A 22,320-nucleotide genomic window follows, 5' to 3' on the forward strand; every position below is an offset into this window, starting at 1 on the left:
TGGAAACCCCAGATCTCATTTTCTGAGAGAGATCTAGGCATCAATTCTGCCTCCAGTCTTTGAAGGGAATCAAGTTTGTAAGCATCACTTTTCAAACTGGGAGCTGGCACCCAGGGCAGTGATGTATCTGGAAAATTTGACTCCCAAAGTCATGTGACAAAACTGCACTCTCCTCCCTGGAGCTGTTTGAACGGGCCAATAGAACAGCAACCCGAACAAAGGGAAGCTCTCAGGGAGCTGTCCGTGGTACACTCAGGAAATCAAGCAGCTCTGCTATCAGTGTCCCCCTGGCCTGGGCAGTTTTGTTTCCAGAGATGTGGTTGTGAGGGTGAGGAGGTATCAGGGTTGTCCAGAGTCCTTTGGAGAAGGCCAGCACAGGCATGTGGGCACTGGCTTTGCAGGGTGCCCTGTCCTGGTAACTCTGCAGCATTCAGCCAACAGGTGCTGCTTGGTGCCCACTTCAGAGAGGCAATTCTGTTCCTCTTAGTCAGTACCATGGCATTTTCTTCTCTGAACTGAACAGGATTTGTAAGCCCTTAATGTTTACATTTTTTGTCTAAAATTAATGAGCATCCACCCCCTTAAAAATATCATTAAAGTTTGTTTTTGGCAGGTTGCCTCCCAGAGTCTTGACAGCACTTTGGGTGCTGATGATCTGATCGGAGTGTCTTCTCATTCCCTCCTCCTTCCCCATCTGTTTGTATCCACCTCTTGTGTTACAGAAATAAACTGTTTGGGGTGAGAACTGGTTTTTCTCTTTTTGCTTGGTGCAATGCTCTCTGGTGCACAACTTCTCTGCAGTATGATTTAGCCTCTGCTGGCTGCTGCTACACCATCTCCTCAGCCAAGCCAGTTCCTTGAGCATCAGGCTGCTGCAGCACACAGCAGTGCAAGGGATGGCCATGCCTACCTGCCTGCAACCTGCATCTCACACCATCCACTCATAGCAATCGCTCTGGCAACTTGCCGAAAGTCTGAGGCTGAAGCAGAGGGAGTATTGAGAAGGTGAAAGAAGGTATGGAAGATCAGAGTCTGTGGATCTTGTAGGGAAAAATGAGGTCTAGTCCCTCCTCTTCAGTGCAATCTGCACTGCTGCCAAATCATGAAGTGGGGAGTGATGGGAAGCTTGTGCACAGTAAATATGAAAATGTAGCTGTATTTTAAGAAATTCTAACATGCTTCATAAAATGCTGCTGTCTACTGATTTACCATGATCTGAGATGATAGAAGGAACAAAGGAAGGAAGCTGGAGGCTCAAACAGCCAACACTAGCAAATGCTGTATTAAATGTGCCTTTGAATATGTTAAAGTTAAGATTCATTAATCAGAGCTTTAGGGGTTGCAGCCATCAATTAAAAATATTTCTTTTAAACAAACAAGAAGTAATGGAGCCAAATGCAAGTGAGATAAAATACAAATCTGTGGTTCTTCAGTAGTCCTTTATTAAGCATTTGACTGTAAGCAATTTTACAGCAGTCTGCATAGCCATGTCTATACAGTAGACTTTAAGAAATTAGGGAGATTGTTGTTGTTTGGGACTATCAAAGAACTTTTGTAGTCATTATATAGCTTTGGTGAACAAATCATTAATCGTCTTAAAAACAACTGGGGGCAGATAACATAATGAAGTACTCCTAGGATGTGTTTCTGTTTAATCAGCCAGCAGTTATAAAGAAAAGGCAAAAATGGTGCTTCTACCTAGTTTTGTTTAAAACAGCAGGAATAAAGAAAGAATTATCAGGATGTGAAATGCATTAACTCATGGCAAGAAAATTTCTTTCATCTTGAGTTTGGCTGCTGACTGTCAATAACTGAGATTAATGCTACAGGAAACAAAGCAGAAATATTAAATATAATGACATTTAAAGAAGAGCAATGACCAGTTATTAAAGGAAAGCTATTTGAACTCTGTGAGGTTTGCAAATGGAGTCGCAGACGCATTTTAAGATACTTTTGACTCTAAATCACCACAGGACTAAATTAAAACGTATCTTGTAAATGAAATCTGATCCCTGTATTATCTTCTCTAATGGAATAACATACTCATAATTTTTAAAAAGGACTCAAATGCCCTGATTGTGAAATTCTGTACCCACAAAAATTGCTACATTAACAACTTTCCCTGTGTGAATACACTGAAATAGATGCTGCTTTAGCAATGCATGTTCCATTTAGAATGAAATTGAGCTGTGTGTTTCTTTAGCTTTCCTTTCTGTCCCATAGCTTTCTCTGTTTACAGATGTAATTGCAGCTCTGACAATGCTCAGTGCTGCTGCTCACTGGGAAGTACAGAGCCAGGCTGAGAGCAGAGAGAGTGTGTAACAGTTCAATTCAGCCCGTTTTGGTCAGTGTCAGTAGCGTGGGCCACTCTGCACTCCAGTGAATTACATTCTTACAAGTTCTGCAAAAATTATTTTTATTCATTCTAAGGCTCATTGCCTTAGAATGCCTTAGGAAAACTGGCCAATTTTGTCTCATGGTGCAGCAGCTTTAGCAAAGACAGACTCAATCACCTCTCAGTGGGAGGGATAGAAGGAATTTCCCCTTGAAGAGCCTGGTTGTCAGAGGTGTGGATTAGAGGCTATGGATGATGATTTCTGAAGTGCAGGGTGCTCCAATAGTTGAATTTATTCTACTTTATAAGTTTCTGTGGAACCCTAAGGGTGGAAGGGCCCACCTGTGCAGAGGAGCTGACTGTAGAGGGGCCTTTAGCACCTTAGCACCAATAAGATGGTGCTTGTGAAATGGATGACAAAGGATCTTAGGGGGCACAGTGTCCTTTACCACAGGCCTACTCCTGCTGCCTTCCCCTTCTTGCTTGGATGTTGGATTTATTCCACCAGTTCCTTTTCCATTAGTGTTACCAGTTTCTGTCACCAGCTCAACTGTGTGTGTCAGACTCTTTGATGTGCACCTGATTCTTCTAATGAATTACTCCAAGGCTAAATAATCCTTGTGATCCTCTTGCCTGTCCTTCCATATAGCAGAACATACAGCTTTCCTGAAATGATTCAGTGATAAGAGGGAGGCATTTATCTATAATGTTCGTTTAATTTGGTGTAATAAATAATCTTTTAGTCCATCGATATAACAGAAGAATGCCCACTCCAACCTACAATTAACTGGGAGCAGTAAACACCTTTTGAATTGGAAAGTTAAAACTAATAGTTTCAAATAGGCTTTTGAAGTTGATTAGTAGAAGTAACTCATTTCTCTGGCAATTTCTAGTGTTTAGACACAAGTCTCAAGAGGGACACTTGGACTTTTTTCCTGCCGAATACATGTGTGGCTGTTAATATAAGCAGGATGTCTTTAGTGTAAAGCTCCTATGTGGCTGTGGGTACATCTAGCCACAGTGCAGAGCTGTGCATGGCACCTCCACAGAAAGCTTGGGCCACCCTGTTGTTTTGGTTTGAAAGACAGGTGTCTGCCAAGGAAGGCAGGAAATTCCCTTGGAATGGAGACTATGTGCCATCACACTGCACCTGCAGGATGGCCAGGGTATCAGACCCAGCCAGCACAGGTTTAGGAGGGGCAGGTTGTGCTTGACCAACCTGATCTCCTTTTACAACCAGGTCACCTGCCTGGCAGATGTAGGAAAGGCTGTGGATGTTGTGTACCTGGACTTCAACAAGGTCTTTGACGCTGTATCCCAGAGCATGCTTCTGGAAAAGATGGCAGAAAGGGACCTGGGGGTACTGACTGACAGCTGAGTGAACACGAGCCAGCTGTGTGCCCTGCTGGCCAAAAAGGCCAATGTCCTGTATCAGGAATAGTGTGGCCAGCAGAACCAGGGAGGTAATTTTCCCCATGTTCTCTGCACTAGCAAGGCCACACCTTGAGTGCTGTGTCCAGTTCTGGGCCCTCAGTTTAGGAAGGACGTTGAGATGCTCAAATGTGTCCTGAGGAGGGCAACAAGGCTGGTGAAGGCTTGGAACACAAGCCCTGTGAGGAATGGCTGAGGGAACTGAGGTTGTTCAGCCTGGAAAAAAGGAGACTCTGAGGTGACCTTATCACTCTCTACAACTACGTGAAAGTGGTTGTAGTCAGATGGGGTTGGTCTCTTCTCACAGGCAACAACTGACAGAACGAGAGGACACAGTCTTAAGCTGCGTCAGGAGAAGTTTAGGTTAGATGTCAGAAAAAAATTCTTCACTGAAAGAGTGATTGGGTGATGAAATAATCTGCCCAGGGAGGTGGTGGAATCACCATCCCTGGACATGTTTAAAAAAAGACTGGATGTGGCACTCAGTGCCATGGTTTAGTTGATGAGGAGGTATTAGGTTAGGTCATATGTTGGACTTGATCTCATAGGTCTTTTCCAAACTAGTTCATTCTGTGATTCTGCGATTCCCTTCCTTCTGAATTATTAAAACTTTGAAATTAAGGGGTTTTCAGGCAAAAATATGGGGATGACAGTTCTTTACTAGAATGTCTGTGTAGATCAAGCCAAACAGCAGCGCCGGCAGCCCCAGTGAGCAGAGCACAAACCCAGCCCAGTCTCCCCTCGGTGCAGTTCCGGGCACGGCCAGCAGGGGCGCTGCTGGCTCCCGGCTGGGCGGGGGCGTTCCCCTGGGCCTGCAGGGGGCGCTGTGGCCGAGCTTGGCCGCGTCTCCCTCACGCGCTAATGGCGGGCCGGCAGGCGGGATGGGAAAGCGGCTTCATTTACAATCTCACAGCACACAGTCGGTTTTAGTGCCCCTCTGGATGGTGAAAGGAGCTGTAGCAGGGACTTCAGAAGCAGCAAGCTGGAATGGCAGAGGCAAGCAAAATCCCAGAGAGGTAGAGGAGATGTATCAAAAAGGCCACAGCTGTAGCTGGAACTTAGGGCATCTGGGCCGGCAAAGGGTGTGGAGCTACAGGGTAGCAAAAACCCAGGGCAGTCACAAAGAAAATGTGGGGGCTTGGCTAGCAGCAGCTGGGACATGGCAGGGAGAGGCTCCCTGGAAGGGGGAAAGGGCTTGGGATCCCTGGGGTTACCCCTGAGGCACCCAAGCAAATGCTGAAAGTCCCTTTTTTAGTGAGGTGAGGTGTTAATAAGGTCCCAGTTCAGTGACTGCTCTCATGAGCAAAGGCTCACCCATGGCAGAAGAAGCAGGTCTGGACTGGGCTCCAGCAGCAGCAGCAAATTCCCCTCCCAGTAAGCAGCAATTCCACCAGCCTCTTCCAAAGCTGAGAGAGCCAGGAGCTGTGCCCAGCTCCTTCCCCCAGCCCAAATCTCAGGGTATCTCTGCCCTTCCCAGGAGAACACCCCTCAGCTATCACAGTACAGCCAGCTGCACTCCTTCTGCTCTGTGGTTACTACTGTTGTATCTCTTATGTACTGGTTGTTATTGTTTCTTAGCAGCAAAAATGGGAGCAAATTCCCTTAGAGAAACAAAAGGATGCCTGTTAGCAGGGGAGCTGTGCTCATAGTGTTTGCAGTGTGAAATGAGGCTTGCCCCTGTAGTACCATGTTGAGAATGACTTGCATCAAACAGTATGAAAGCTGTTCCCTCTTAAGGATAGTGTGAAACTTTGCTCCTGTAAGGGATGAGAAGCAGAAGATGTTCAAATGTGAGGAGGGCCAAGGACTGTAAGTGCATAATGGAAGATGGCCCTTGAACGTACTCGTTTGGGAGCAGCTTTTGTCATGATGTTGTAATTATTCCTCTAAGAGGAAAATATTCACAGGCATTTAACAGCAGCTGAAAAAACAGCAGCAGCAGAGAGGATCAAAGAGAAATGACAGGCTGATAGCAAATGGGGGTGGTAGCTGGGGTAAGTACTATTGACCTTATATCTGAAGAACGTGGATTATGGTTTCTCCAGAGCAGGCGATATCTGCACTATTTTGTTAATAGCTATCCTTTTTCCATGGTGATAACAAATCTCTGCAACTCTAATAGAAATTATAATTAGCCACAACAAAAGCTTGTTTGAAGAAATTATTTCAGCCTGATACAGTGTGTCAAGAGTTTACGTCTCTGCTCTTTGGAGGTTCTGTGACCTGCTTCATGGAACCACCGATTTAACCATATTTAGGACTTGGTGGGACTGTATGCCCTTTTTTCAAGACCCCTTTCTTAATTGAGAAACTAGAATTGCTTTCTGTCATGTGTTAGCCTATGTCTAACAATATTGCTTACAGCATGTGGGTCTGCTTGTTGACCTTATCTACATAACTATGAGTTGAGAGGGGGAATGAACAGTGCTGGAGGCTGCTGATGGCTTTTCATGGAATCAGACTCTCTGTGGCCTTGCTGTTGGAATGGCTCATGGACTTGGCTCCAATTAAAATCAGGTCCAGCTACATGATGAGTAATTACTTGCTTGATTTTATAAATAAAAAAGTTTACTGGCTCTCAGTAAATGTAACTTTTTCATATTAAAAACCTAAGAGTGACGTAGGAAGCACAACATGGCATTGGGTTGGGAAGCACAATATCTCTGTAGCACGTGGTAGATGAACTGAATTTCCCTGGTTCTGACCCATAAAAAGACATGGTCAATGGTCTGCAGTCAGAGTGGTGCTTTTTTTTGCCTGTACTGTAAAGCCACTGGTGAAACACAGAAGTCAGTGTAATGTTGGGGGTTTTTTGTTCTTTATGTTTGGATCCTTATTTTAAGATATACCAGAATCTGATGTTTCACATGACATAGATGGGTCTTTGTTAATATTTGGAAGGCTACTTTATTGATCCAGATGTTACAAATGTGAATTTTAAGTTCACTGGCTTCTACTAATCAGCATTCTGTATGCATCTAGACTTCTGACTTTTTTGGAGATAGTAGAATGTGTTTCTAATACTATTTGTACTGCTGTGTTCATAAATGCTGCTTCTTACCAATACAAGTACAGCAGTATTTGGAGATAGAGGAAGAAATGTTTCACTGAGCAGATTATCAAAAGCTGAGAGGAGAAAGTAGTTTTCCAGATGACTTGATCCTGCAGTGTATGTCACTAAAAGTATCAGAGAGCTCCTAAGCAAATGGATGCAAGGTTCTGGATGACATAGCCTAAATAAAGTCTGTCTGGACTGATATTCTGTTGAGTATGAAACTATCTGCTATGAGGGAAAATAAAGCAAATGGGAGAATACTCTTAGTAGGGATTGGAGATTGTTTTGGTTGTGACAGGGTATATAAAATGGTAAAAAGCAGTGGCACATTTTTGGCTTGCACTGGCAGTGTGTACATTCTCTACAATTGCAGTGAGGTAGGGATTATAGGATAAATTGAGCTGGGCTTCAGGCTGTAGAAATGGGATTGCTAACACCTCTGTACACTGAGCTGTGGAGCTCTGGTGGACATCCCCATCCTGGCACAATGCACATGTGTGTGATCAACCCGTGTGTATTGTGTTCATACTACACCTGGCTTGATCCATTTTGGTCAAGTAACTCCTGGTGGCTGGGGATGAGTGTGGAGGTGCAGAGAAGCTGAATAAAGTGCAGACAGAATATGCTAGTTAGACATCCTCCTACTACACCAACCTTGGCCTTAGATAACACAGCATTAGATAAAGAATTTAAACTTATTAATGGAGGAGTAATTTGGCAGAATGACTCAAACTGTGACTGTCTGCATTTTTTCTGTCTTATTTTGATAAATGCTGTGTAGTATCTCTGCTTCATATAACAGCCAAAAATTAGGGTTTGCAATAATATTTACCTAATCTTTCAGAGGAATGGAAATTTTCGTAGCAGAAACCAAGAGAATACAGAACTGCTTTTCAATATTGGCTGAAATACCACAGGAATGCACTTCCCCTCTGCATTTCACTCCAAAGCAAAATGGATGCATCAAAAAGAATTTCCCCATCCTGAGTCTCAATGTTTCTTTGCTTTGGATTTTTTATGAAAGCATAGTAAAGTTTACAAACTGGGCTATTGTAGGTTTTGAAATATGAGAAAATAGTATGTAATAGAAAAACTGTTCAAAACTCAGTTAAAATGCTATCTTCAAACTTGGTACTTTTGTTCTGAAGGAGATTTTCAGGAGCTCTGCGTTCTTCTCAGTGCTTAAAAGATTGCTTTTTTCAATAATCTGTGTTGGGAGATTAGTCAGTGAACACATAATTTTCCATAATCATAAGAGACAAGAGTTTTGAAGAGTGGCCTCAGACTCCCCTGGGTCACTCAAATTATCTTCTGTTGGTTTGATAGTTGGGTTTTCTTTAATCTTCAAAATGGTTAAGAACACCATAAGGCTAGCTAGCAGGAATTTTCTCTTGTCTATTGAATCTCACTTACAAGGATTAATGAAGAGGAAATGGGAGCTTTTGTTGTAGAAACTGAGTGAATCTTATGGCCTCTATAGCAAACTGTTTGTTGATTTAGTAGAAATTGTGTTTCACTAGCAGGGTAATTCATCAGTATCAGACACCAGTAGTACTGTATGTGCTGAAATCAATTTTGTGTGAGGTTCAGAGCACACTGGAAATCTTATGCTTTAGGAGATCTTTCTGGGTATGACAGAGAAGAATCAAGTGATTACCCTAGACTGAAAAAAACAAGTGTGCCTTAAGACATGTCAAACTTTATCAATTAAAGCTATTTAATAAACAAAAAATTAAAAATGCATTGACCATTTAAATTCATGTTGGAAAAAGTACTTCTATTTTCTGAAAATCTATTTGGGGAAATTTTTATAATGTTGAACTTGTCAGACAGTAAGGTTGTAGATGAAAAATGTCAGAAGCACCATTAACTGGAGGCAGTTTATATGCTGGTAGATGATGTATGAGTGCAGTGGGCCATGATGGTCAGCACACAGCCCAGCAGAGGCTCTGCCTGGCTGTGCTGAGGGATGAGAGGTTATCAGTCCTGTGCTCCTTTTCTCCCTGTGCTTCTCCAAAGGCTGTGGAAGGGTGTCTGTGCAGCCACCAACAGCCAGGAGACTGTTTCTGGGTGCACCACAAGGGGACATAAAATACGAATCAAGACAAATGCTGGGGAGTGATGAGGGGTGGGAAAGTGTGACCATATCCAGTAATGAAGAAAACTACCTGAAACTTTATCTCTTGATGATATTGGAGTACATAAAAGCTCTCATAAATTTGGCAGGACTGTAAATGAGAAGGGGCCCATGGATGAGAGTATGACTAGCTGTGTCCCACGGGCTCTAATTATCTTAAGAAGAAATCAAATTTCTGAAATCTGTCTTTTCCTTCAGACCTCACTGTATATGTATGTTCAGAGGGAAATTAAGACCTATTAGTGCAAAAGAAATTAATTCCATGCTAAATCGGGCCTGCATGTACACATTTCTCCTATTTTATAGCTGGTCAAGCTGAACAATTCACAGGAAGAACTGCTTAAAGCTGAATGCTTAAGGCATAAAAATTACCCACAGTGAAAGTTAGTAATGTCATGTAATAAGACAAGCTAATGTTTGTGCTAACCAAAAAAGTATTTATTAAACTCTTTGCAACATATTGTTGCATTCCTCATATTTAGATTGTTGCTAAAAGTTCCCTGAGATACATCAGCTTTCCTTTAATCACAAAACCATTCTTGGCTTGAGTTTCTGCAGACAGCAATTTTGCAATGTGTGCGCTTCTTAGCTTATCAAAAGCCTGATGTTAGACACGCTCATGGTAGTATTAGAGAACATTTATTAGCACTGTCATTTCTAAAGCAAAAGCATGTAACTGGGAGCATTGTGTCCTGGTGATGGTCTGTGACTTACTGAGGCAAGGGGAAAGTGCTGCATGAAGCCTGTGCCTGGCTGTCTGGTGCCAAGCTTCTGAGGTACCCTGTGACACCATACATATAAATAGCATTGTTTCATTTTCAAAGAAGAAATTGTGCATGCATGTTTAAGAGTATGGCACATTAGAAGCTCTAACTTCTGGAGGGATGACTGCAATCCTGTGGTACCCCTGGTAGTTAAAATATATTGATGGACATAACTGATTGTTCTGGCTTAATTCTGAGATTTGTCTTCCATGCTTTCTTCTTCCCCCCCAGGAGAAAAATTAGCCCCATTCCATCTGTCAGACACAGACAAAGTTAATAAATTTCTATTCTGAGAGTATTTCCTGGTTTATAACTGCTTACAAAAGTCAACCTTTTTGTCACTAAACTGACTAAACTGGGTTTTGATATTTTCAATTTTCAATCACCGCTGTGGCACAGAATGCACAGAAGGGGAACTGGGGAACCACAGGATCCATTTTGGCTGCTGCCCAGATGTTGTTGTGAGCTTTTGGAACTGCTGCTTTCCCAGCAGAGAGGTCCTGCAGCCAGGAAGTCACTGCACTGCCAGGAGGTGCAACAGAGAAAACCAAAGTGAACCAAGGGGATGGAGAGGCTTGGCTATAATATGTCACAGTTTATTGCTTATTTACTGTACAAATCTTTAAGATGTGCTAATGGAAAAGGGCATCTAATCCCATGGGTATTGAATCTCTTCTGATAGCAAGAAATTTTAGCATAAAATTGCAGCAAAGTGGGACGGTCTCTGAAAATTTTCCTTGGGAGTAAGCTGTTTTCCCCCTACTGTGCAGAACAACTAGAAAATTTCCATTATAACCATGCACTTTGCCCAAGCTAATCACTTTGTATCAGGGACTAACTTGTCTGAGTAGCCTTCCTCAAAGACAGAGAGAGAGAGAGAGAAAATTTTGCATGCCTTAAACTTTGAGTTATGTTTTAGGATTCTTCTCTTTGTAAGGAGATAAGGACAGAAATTTTCTATGGGAAAAAATGGAATGAATAAACACACTATTGAATATGGCCCATGAAATTGAAATTGATATTACATATATAATTTTATTTTTATTCTTTTGCATACCAGCAGATGGATCCCCTTCTAAATTTCCCCAGAATATCTCAGAACACACTGAAATAATGTGATGATAATGTTCTTAATGGTGTAATTTTCAAAGGGCTGGAGCACCTACCCAATGAAGACAGGCTGGGAGAGTTGGGATTGTTCAGCCTGGAGAAGAGAAGGCTCCAGGGAAACTTTAGAGCACCTTCCAGTATCTAAAGGAGTTACTAGAAATCTGGAGGAGTTTCTTATAGGGACATGTAGTAACAGGGCAAGGGATAATGTCTTTAAATTTACAGATTAGATTAGATTAGTTTAGATTCGATTTGATTCGATTTGATTCTTTACTCTGAGGGTTGTGAGGCACTGGAACAGGTTGCCCAGAGAAGCTGTGGTTGCCCCATCCCTGGAAATGTTCAAGATGAGATTGGATGCAGCCCTGAGCAACCTGATGATGGGCTGGAAGGTGTTCCTGCCCATGGCAGGGGTGTTGGGATCAGATGATCTTAGAAGTCCCTTCCAACCCAAGCAATTCTGTGATTCTATGAATTATTCTTAATTCTTAATATCACATTTTATGAGTGTTTTTCCAATCCCAATATTTCTTCCTCTGGTTTACTGTAAGGATTCCTGAAATGCTTTAATCTGCAGGTGGTAATATCTCCCAAGCCCACTGCTTCTGTCTGCTATTAAAGAATCAAACAGTTTTAGTATCCAGGAAGAAGTCCTTAGGGAGTTGGTTTTCTGAGGCTCATCCTTCCAAAATTTCGAAGGATTGGATACTCGTACTCAAGAGGGTGGAAAGGAAGATAGGAGGAGAAACTGTTGACACTTCTTGCTTTTAGAAGTGTTTGTAGTCTACCCATATGCTTGTTACTCACTTCCCACTTTGTTCCCTTTAATGTGTTCAGTTTGTGAGAGAACTGGCTTTTGTTGTAGTTGCCAGAGGAGTAAGCGCAGGCTGTGAAGAGAAGGGCAGAGAAAGCTTTGAGTGAAGGCATTGGGACAGCTCGGCCACTGCAGAAGCCAACTGTCTTGATCTGGTTCTTCTTACTGGGATTTCCTTTTTTTTTTTCCTACAGAGCAATTGGCAGTAAATTCAAGAGCTAAGGTTCTAGTCCTCCACAAAAATCCTATACTTCTAAGAACGGATCATATTCTGGTCTGAATTTATTGTACATTGTATGATAAATCTTGTTCTTTTTTACCTTATGGTGGCACTAGCCACAAATTTGAGCTACATTTGTAGACCAAATGAGGGTTCTGAAATGGTACTGAGGAACAATTTGTTTTTCTTCCTGTGTATCAGTACCAGTAAAATAACAGATTGTTTGAAAGATGCTTGTGCATATTGAGACTTTCAGTCATTGATCTTCAGAATGTATTATAAATCTTTTTGTTTCATAATTTCTCTCAAACTTTGTCCTTTTGAATTTATTTCACTTACTGTCATTGAGCTACGCTCTTCCTAAACTGGAACTAGCTGAAATCTGAAGTAAGAACTCTGCTCTCTTTTTCCTTGAGTATTAAGCCTCAGTAAGACTTAAAACTGTAAAATTGGTAACCAGAATACAGAGGAACTTGCATTATCATCAGCTGTTGTTCTGATCTGACAATACTGCATTATATTCTCAATAGATAGTTTTGTGAGCAAACAATGATGGCATAAATGGCTGTGCTGGTCTAACATGGGGAATTTGAATTGTCAGTCAGAGAATAAGGCAAAACTTGTATACATGGCCAAAATATTTAGCATAAAGCTACTTGTGCTCCTCCTCTCTGCAGAAGGAAGAAGAAAGCTGGGGGAAGAGAGAGGCATATATTTAACAGATGGAAGAGGCTGCCTGGTGATACTACCTCTGTCAGCACTGTTGTCTTCTGATAAATTAAGTGCCCTGCATTGGCTGCACAGCTGTGGATACTGAAGGAAAAACTGAAAATGCATGTTGCTTAACAGAAAAGCAAAGATTATTTGTATGAGCTCTTCACTTATCAGGTGACTCCAATATGTATGGTGGCAGAGGGCTGCTGGATAAATGATTGGGGCTGCATTTTTCTGGAGTGGACCTTCTTACAGGCTCTGGCCTTCCTCGGCTCCTTGCCTAGAAAGCAGAGTATTTCAGCAGAATGGAGCCTTATGAAAGATACATTGCCAGTCACAAGGGATTTTGGCCTTATTTAATATAGTCTTAGCAGAAATATAACTAATTTACTTGTAGAGCTCAGTTCCTTTAGAGCAACTTGGTCTGCAATACATTTAGTGTACTTTAAAAAAAAGTGTCTTTTAATCAACTTTAAATACGGAAAAAAAATCTTTTTAGTATGCAGTTATCACTAGTAGCATGACTGTAATTCTGTTCAGTAGAAAATCTCCAGAGATGAAGTAATTTACCATCTGTATCACTTTATTACATCTTTCTTCTAACTGACCTTTGTGACCAGATGTTAGTTAGGTGGTACTCCAGCCTTTCTTGCTGTGCTAGAATGTATTTTCCTAGTGTATAAAGTGATCTTTCAAGGTCTGTGTATCTACTGAGGTATAATGTCACGTGGAGTGAGACAGATCTTTGGAAGCTTAGGCTTGTGACCTTAAATAAAGCAGAATGCAGATAATACCTGTAAACACAACTGGAGCATCATGGGACTAAAATACCTGCCTGGTTGTAAAGCTTACAGGTGCTTCAGAGAGATGCTTTAATTACAGGAGAGCTGTTTCTGAATCATCTTGTATGTGATAGAATCGTGTTTGGACGTGCAGCAGAGATCAGAGCTTTTCTAGTGTAGCTGCAGTGCAGACTCAATAAAAATTTAAAAAGCCAAGAGAAACATGAGTGATGAAAAGGAACTACAGAAAATTGTTTTACAGGTGGGGAAGCTGTAGCCAGTTGGCCAGTCATTGATTGCACCTAAACTGGATTTTCGATTTGGCACTTTCAGAATAAGTAGAGCTCCTCTGGAGAGAGAAGTACTTTCTGAAGAAAAAACTTTGAAACACTACCTTGTTTCTTTATCAGAAAAGGATTTTTAAGATGTGTTTGTAATTTATCATAATTGGATATTCTGAAATGAAAAATACAATTCTGTAATAGAAATTGCTTACTTCTTTCTCTGTAGCACACTCTGTCCAGAAATGTTCTTGGAGAGGGTACTGTTCATACATGGATCATTAACTAAGCATTCGAGGCACTCTGATCTAACCCACTTTCATCAGATTAAATTAAATAGAAATCACAAAATAACTAGCTTTACAGATCATCTCACCTCGGTCATTTTGTACTTGTATTGGTAGAATTAGACACTACAGCAGACAAGATGATTTCTTCTAAGGTTAGGGAAATTTTAGCATGTCAGCAAAATAACTGCTTTTGAAAATGAAGAGAGCCAGGAAGACTACATTGAAGGTGAATCACTTTAAGTATAAATTGTGTAATGTGTTTAGAATTCAGGATCTATCCTGTGCAAATAAAAATAATTCAGATAACATCCATGGGACATTTGCTGCCTGAAAGTCTAGGTCAGCTAACAGAAACTACAGGGGTGATGGGATTTTAATTTCGTTAGAAACAGACTCTGATTGAAGACCTATGTCATGGTTACATTAATCTTTGGGCATTCATTATTGTATGTTTAGCAGAGAAAAGTGGGGGAAAGTTGAATCTGCCAATGATGAAGTGAAAATAAAGTCCAGCAATTTTGAGAAGACCCTTTTGCATCACAGCATCTTTTATAGCATTGCTCATTTTTGCTGTTGTTCGTGCCTTCAGGGCTGTGAACTTTAGTCTCAGCTTTTGAGATTCTATTTTTAAGTACAAGTTTGGAGTCATGAATGGCTTGATAGCACCTGCCTTGCATGGCAGAATACAAATCTCAGAGAAAGGAAGGTGGTGCCTGGTTTGCCTGGAAGCTGCAGTGCTGTCAGCAGACCTGCAGCTGCAGAGTATCAGCCCAGCAGCTTCCACAGCTCCCCATCTTGGTCCTTGCTTAGAAGACAGATTCCTTTTTGTTTCTGTATCTCAAGTTAAATAAGCTTTCTGCCCCTATTTAAATAGATTTTTCAATAGAGGTGTTCCAGCTGTGTTGATTTTGTCTTATTTTTATTTTAAACACTTTTTGATTTCCTGACAAATTTCAGCAGGAGCAGGGGACAGGTTCCTGGGCCAACTTAGCATCCCCCACTGACTCTTGTGGGGCTCTGCCAGCACCAGGCAGGGAAGTGCCTGGCTGGATCAGCCACTGGGCTGGGGAGGGAAGAGGAAAGGTAGAATAAAGACTCTGCCAGTGATCAATGTGCAAATTATGTCAGGTTTTGTATTAAAAAATGGTATTGTGAGAAAGCTTTGATTCAAAGTGGGAAATAAAATAACCTAGAAAAGCAAAAGTGTTCTGCCATTGCATACATTAACTGGAGTATCAACTGCCTTGTGCACAGCTGCACTGGTGCTTGTCCTTCCTTTGAGTAGCCACCTCAGCAGCTGGGAGAAAATGGTTTTTCAGTCAGGTCCATTATCCTGAGGAAAGCTTTCATTTTTTTTTTTTAATTAATTCCTGTAGGTACTTACTGCAGAAGGTCTTTTTTTCTGGGAATTATGTCATTAAGTAAATGTTTATTTTAACTCCACTCTTAGAAGTACTGCTTTGTAAGTGCAGCATTAGTTTAGATTTCAGGATGTGTGCAGAAAAGTCTAAAAGCTTCAAAAAATAGGAATAAAGTCACTTCTTTTCCTTTCATGTTAGTTCTGCAAACCTGTGACTCCAAATTATCAGTGTCTCGTGCTGTTCTGGTAAAAATCCTTCAGCAAAACAGCAGCTATTGGTCTTTTCAAATAGAAATACTTCTTGGGGGAGAAAGTGGAGATTACTATAAGTAAGATGGCATTGCTCAAAAGTGAGAGTTTAGACACACCCTCATCAGTACCTTGCTGTGGTGCCTTAATGTGTCAGTACAGCTGATTCTTCTCTTTCAGTGCCACCATGCTGCCAGCAGTTCCCAGGTACCTTGAACAGATGAGGCAACAAAGCAAATGCCCACTCCTTGCTGCCAGGGAAGTGGAGTGTGCTGGTTGACCTCCCTCAGCCCAAGGGGCGGCAGCTGAGCCCAGCTTTGCCCTTGGTGTGTCCCTCCTGGGGCGAGCCTGGGCTGGCAGCAGGAGCCTGGCAGTGCTTTGGGCTGCCACAGCTGCTCAGCAGGTGAATGTGTCACAGCCTGCTCTAAGAACTTGGTATTTCCTTTACAAAACTCTGCAGTGAAGAAATATGGTGTACCTGGTACTGCTGGCTTCCATTTTATTGGGACTATGGAAAGTGTTTTGTTTCCTCTTCACCATAATTATTCTTTTAAATAGCCTTGGCTCATTAATCTCCTGCCTCTTTTGCCAGATAATGTAAATTACTTTTATTTATGGAAATTTTTGTTTATAAAATTGTTATTCTTGCAGAGAGTGCATTTTTAAGGCCAAGAAATAAAGTTTTCAGGATAGGTGCTTTTTCTTATAATATTTTGTGTGCTGCATTACCTTGAAAAATTCATAGGCACTGTATGTTAGAATTCCTATTTAAAACCATGTTCATTACAAGTGATTTTTGGGTTTTTTTTATATAAAGAAAAAATATATACTTTGATTGTGCAGAGACAGAATGACTATTGAAATTTGTGTTTTCCTCTATGTTTAGTTTTGAAACATTGCTTAGTAGTTATAACCCTTATTTTTTGCTGCATTTTAAAATAAATCAGAGACAGTAAAATTAGACTTCATTTACTTTGAGAAGAACCAGTAGTCCATGCATTCTCGTTGAGTCTAGAGCAATTTATGCTAGTTTATAAGCTGGTAAATCTGAATCAATAATTCAGTAGTCAGCTCTCCCTTTAGAAATCAAAATTTGTTGGTGATGTACTGCAAAGATGTTACCCTTCTCTTTATTAATAGAGCTTTGCAGCTGTACAGCAATCTTCACTTAAAGGTCTCAAACCATTTTAATAAAGTAGAAGAAAATTTACCTTTCTTTTCTTGCAAGGGGAAAAGCTGAAAAATACAGGGGTGAACTGCCAGGGTAAAGAACCTGTTCCATCTATTTGGACCTGCCCAGCCCTTCAGCACGGGGTGTGCAATGGCCATGGCCATTTACCTGAGCTCTCACCCACCAAAAGAGGGAGCTGCACTTGAAACTGTGTTTGTGATTTAACCTGAGACACGGACCATTCCTGAACATTGCCTGGGGAATCGGGGGCAGAGGGGTGAGTGGCAGGATTTTAGTGTCTGACTTTATCTACATGGCAGGGACTGTTACTGTTGTGGCCCTTTTTCCCCTGTGGTCCCTGACCCCAAGGGTTCCCCAGTTGGGTTCTGGGGGCTGTTGTCAATGGGGGACACCAAGAGGCTTGAGCCCAGTGCTGTTGTGTGGGAGCTTCCCACTATTCCATGTCCTGGGTGCTGTCCAGGGAAATGCTGTGGGAGAGAAAGGGCCAGCTAATGGAGCTGTGCTGCTCTGCACTTCCTGAGGCTTTGGCCCGGGATTTATAATTGCAGTAGAATTTTCCTCTGCAACTGAGCTGAAAAGGAAGCAGAGACAAATGGGAACCATAACTGTGAGCCATTTCACATGGGCCATATCAGAGCCTGCTGCAGACCAGGATTTCTATTAGGAAGGAGTGATTTGTGACATTTCATAATACTATTTTCATCTATTTTAAAAATTATCAAAAATTGAATTTTCCTATGGGGAACACAGATTCATTTTATAAAGAGAGTATCTTTGAGTTTTTTCTTTTTTCTTGTTTATATATTTATTTTTAAAAAGAGAGTAAAAGCAATTTGTCCCCCTTCCCAAAGCAATATGTTGTGGCTTTGAATTTGTGTAGGAGGGAACTTCAGCACTTCCCTCTTTTGAAAGAGGGAGAGAACACAGTCTTTATAGATCACAATAAATCATAGTGACTGGTGATTACAAAATATTTGTTAGGATGGACCTCTATTATGTTTGATTGGACACTAACTGTCATGTTGTGTGATGTGGATGTGGTTTCCATGTAAAATGTTCACCAGAAAATACATAGTTGGTATTGAAAATTAGGTGGCACTTTAGATGATAATATATTCCCTTTGAAGTAATAAAGATGGATGAGTTTTCTCCTTATGGCTCCTGAGATCTGAATGACAAATATTTTGAGAACTGACAAATAGCAGAGGATAAGAGTGTAGTTAGTGATAACTCATAATGTATGTGTTTTCACTGAAATTTTCAGTGTATGTGGCATGGATCAATCCTGATCTTAGGCAACATTTACTAAAAAATTCCTCCTGTTTGCAAGTAACAGCAACACAGCAATGACTATAGTTGGAATAACTTGGACACATTCCCCGATGGTTTGGATAAACTCAGGGTAAGATCTGACATTTTTGTAATTTTCAGTGAATTGAAACTGTCATGCTTATACTGGACAATGACAGTGAGCAAGTGAGGTGAGGCACAGGACCCAGCACCATTTTGGTCTGGAGACTAGATGGCTTTTGTCATGTCTTTCCCCTGTCACTGCTAGAATCACTGTGGATTCTCTTTGCATATTTGTGAAGCCCAGCTGTAAATAGCACATGCATTGTCAAATAGCACATGCCTGTCGTGCTTCTAGGTAACAAAAGGGAGTAAAATGCAGCCTTGAAGTTGACATCTCTTTATTTCATAGAAATCGACCAGGTTATGTTCTAGTATCAGCTGAATATTTCTTAAAATGCACACCCTCTGTGGGGTTATGTGTGCAGAGCACTGGTTGGGTTGTTGTAACCCAGAGCCTTGCATGGCTCACGTGCCTGCTCTGGCAGGGCCCATTCCCACTTCCTTCCCCAAAACTGTGATGAAGGACAGGGCTGGAATGGCAGCAGAGTGCATCATGCCAGGCATGTGTCTCTTCTTCCCCTTCTTCCTTCTTGGAACAGAAGGTTGCTTGGCACTTCGAAGCATGCAACGTTGAAACGGGTGTGCATTTTCCAGTTCCTGATACACATGTTCTGTGGGTTTCCCTCTGTCTGCCCAGACAACTGGTTCGGCACTGATTGCACACTTTATTTCTATTACCTTTTTTTTCTTTTCACAACCAAGGGCTCTCAATAATTTTAATTTTGAAAATTAAACTATCTTGGTGCACTTCCTTGACCTTTTCAATATTCTGTAATTAGATTGGCTGCAATTCCTCGTTTCTTCCTGTTTACCATCTCAGTAGCCTCTGGGAAGGAATGGAATGCCCATTTATTTGCTCAAAATATAAAACATTGCAAAGGTCAAAGATAAAGCTGCTTTTTACTGACTGTATTAACGTTCTGAAGGGATGCTGAGGGAACATGAAACATTTCATTTGTAGTTCTGTAGATCAGGTATTGTCATGCAGGTTTCCTGGATTTTTTTCAAAGCACATCCCCCAATGCATAAAATTTCTTACTTTGCTATGGCATAACTTGGCATTGCAATCTATGGCATTCTATAGGCCTCCATTAGAAGATCCTTCAGCAGCTTTGGGTGCTTTAAAATCCTCTTGACATGGACATTCTTGCAAATTATTGCAGTTTTTGAAGTTAGGGGCCTATGATGAATTGAACTGAAAAAACAGTGTGGGTAATTTTTTTTAACTTTTATTTATAGAATTCCTTGACTAAGTCTGAGGTATTAAAATATGGCCAGCCACAATGGTCATCCTAACAAACCCAGAGTCTTATAATATGAGAAAGGGTTTGTGGGGGTAGGGGGAGGGTTTGGGGGTTTTTTTTACTCCATTTTTCCCTTGTGAAGTAGTAACACAATTCTATGGACCATCTCACTTTCTAAATGAATGCCCTTAAGCTACCCTCTGTTTATTATGGTGGAGATAAGCTCTTGATATGTGCCACATTTCTTCCAGTTTCTGTATGTGATACCTCACTTGTTTTCTGGTGAAGAATTGTAAATACTGTTCCAATTCACTTTACCTGAAACCAGAAGATCACACAACAATCTTTTCCTCTATCATTTGTAACTGGGCTATTGAACAGTTTTGCTCTTTATGTGAAGTTTCTTCAAAATGCCAAGCGTCAGGAAAATGAAGGTCTCACAAGGCAAAGCAAGTTAATCTCATATCATCTGTTTTCATCAGGCTTGTACACTATTTATGTTGTATCATATAAGGAAGATACATATGGTATATGTTCTTTACACATTCAGCTCCACAGAGATGTTTTCTGTGTGCTTGCTGAGGTGATCGTGTAGGAGATGAAGGAATGTTGTCTGGAGTGGAAACTAAAGCTGGCTTGATGCCATTCTACCTATCAGTAGAGATTGCCTGGTTTCATTCAAAACTGTAGAAAAATGCTGAGGTAGATATTCTTACATATGCAGATAATATTTGATCAATAGTTACATCTCAAATAGGATGCAATTTTGCTTTAAGGACAGTGGGTGGTATCTGAATGTGGCCTTTATATTGGTTCCCAAAGAACCTGTATTTCCTGGTGCTGCTCTGGTCTTATAATAGCAGATGAAATGTTTGCCATTTAGAATGGAGGGAAAGAAATGGCAAGAAACAATTTAATGTTCATAAAATGGCCTCCGACTCATCTTTGATGCATATGGTGTTTTTATTTAATGTGTGAAAATTTAAATGCTACAGCAGTGAGCAGTAAAGAAGTTCTAAATGTGAGTAGCTCAGTGGCACTTACAGTGAGCTTCTGAAGGGAACACCTTCATGTTTACTGCTATTTTGTGGCACTCCTAGTCTGTAAAAGGCCTTTTTGTCCTAGAGCTTAATTTATGTGATACTTGAGCTTCCTTCTGTATTTCAAGTAGTAATATAATTGTCTCTGGGTGCATGGAATGGGTTTGTGGTGGACAATTGCACTCAGTTACAGTGTTGCTTATTAAAAGGCATTCATTGTGCCAGGGGTAGAAGGAACTCTTATAATTAACTTTTATAAGCTGCTATTGCACAAAATTATACATGATGACTTTCTCTACAAATGATATTACTTTCTGTGGGAATAAGAAAAGAAAGTGGCTAAGAAATGTTCTTGATGAAGTGTCCTGGTTCGTTTAAGGACAGCTTGGGTGGGTGTCAGATTTGCCACACAATAAGCTTGTGTAAGCACTCAATTGATCAGAAATGTTCCACAGCTTTTAATCAACTTGAAGGGACTTCAGACCATTTTTAATACTTAAATGCTGCTGAACACAGCCAGTGTTTGTACAAACATTTATTTAAACTGCCTGTGGAAGGTAGCTTACCTATAGCAGCCCCATATCCTGGGGGGAGGAAAGGGGACATCCAGTCCCCTCTCTCACTCCAGGCCTGAAACCCTTTATGAGGAAAAAGCCCCTGAAACCCTTTATGAGAAGCAAAGACATTTAACATACCTGCAAGTATTTCAAGACTGTGTGACATCCAGTTCAGTTAAAGGCAGCTTTTCTTACAGATAAACTGTCAAAAGTGTGGAAATGGTGCCTCTGAGTTGGAGGTGGTTGGGTTTGGGGTTTAAGGCCCCTTATCCTTTTGTTAATCTAAACTTAGAGTAATCTTGTCTTTGTGGTTCTATAAATGTATAATTGATCAGAAAAAATAACAGAGACCTGGACCTGTGCTTGCAGAGTCCAGCCTCATTGCAAGAGGTGATCAAAACAGCACTTAAGCACCGAGCAGAAGTATTTGGTAGGACTGGTTCAGTGATTCTGAGGACCTTTCTGTACTGAACTGGTGAGCTCAAAAGCTACAGCAATTTCTTTATGGAAGAAGTAAAAATTTCAAAAGCTTGAGAAATTTTAACTGGTGTTAATCTTCCTCCCAATCTATTTCTCCCTATCTCTCTGTTGAGATACCATTCCTGGAAAGAAATAGGCTCTATTTAATGCAAGATTTCCTTGGGATACATTTTACTCAAGTGAGTAAACAGAGGGTATGAAAACCTGGTCCAATTAATGGTTTCTCTCCTAGGGCTCCCAGTAATGGGTTTCAGATTTACTGTCAAATGCTATGTTAAACCTAGCAGTTACATGGGGATTACAGCCTTAATGGAGAATATAAATTGCAGATGCTGAAGTTGCACGGCCTGTGTTTTCATTCTTGGTGGTGATGAAAAGACCATTTATACTCTTGTATCCTGAGGACACTATGTAGTGTTAGCATTTGGAGTCATCTGACTGACCAAAATAAGGTCAGCTGCAGTAAGTGAACGCTTAGCAGTCATTTTCCAGATAAGAAGTCAGATTTTGTTGAGGTTTTTTAAAGCCGCCTCAGAGCCCATTCAGCCTAAACAGTTCAGGCTTATGATACAGTTGAGATGTGCCTAATTTTTTATGATTCACTAATCAGACCTTGAACATCTGAAAAATGAAAATATATGTACTTCCTTACCTTGTGTCTTGAGCATTCCTGTGTTTTTCTCTGCAATGAGGAACCTTATTAGAACAGGCATACAGACATTGTTACAGCATCCTGTACAGCATGGCCAAGCAAATTTACAGCACAAAACTCTTTCTTATACTCTGCATAGGAACTGCCAGAATTTGACAGTTTACATTCTTTTTGGATGCAGATAACTCTGCATGCCCTAA

At 41.0% G+C, this 22,320-nt stretch overlaps 1 long non-coding RNA gene across 1 annotated transcript in view; it reads left to right on the top strand.

The window, feature by feature from the left end:
* The first annotated feature begins 793 nt into the window (after window positions 1-793).
* Window positions 794-22,320, top strand: part of LOC139597284 (uncharacterized) — a 160,365-nt gene continuing 138,838 nt past the window's right edge. The window contains exon 1 of the long non-coding RNA XR_011681566.1: window positions 794-1,015. This is a non-coding gene — a long non-coding RNA (uncharacterized lncRNA). The remainder of the gene's footprint in view (window positions 1,016-22,320) is intronic.

This window comes from Agelaius tricolor, unplaced genomic scaffold (genome assembly GCF_023055355.1).
Source record: "Agelaius tricolor isolate 1412-34295 unplaced genomic scaffold, bAgeTri1.0.p SCAF_17, whole genome shotgun sequence".
In the NCBI taxonomy this organism is placed as follows: domain Eukaryota; kingdom Metazoa; phylum Chordata; class Aves; order Passeriformes; family Icteridae; genus Agelaius; species Agelaius tricolor.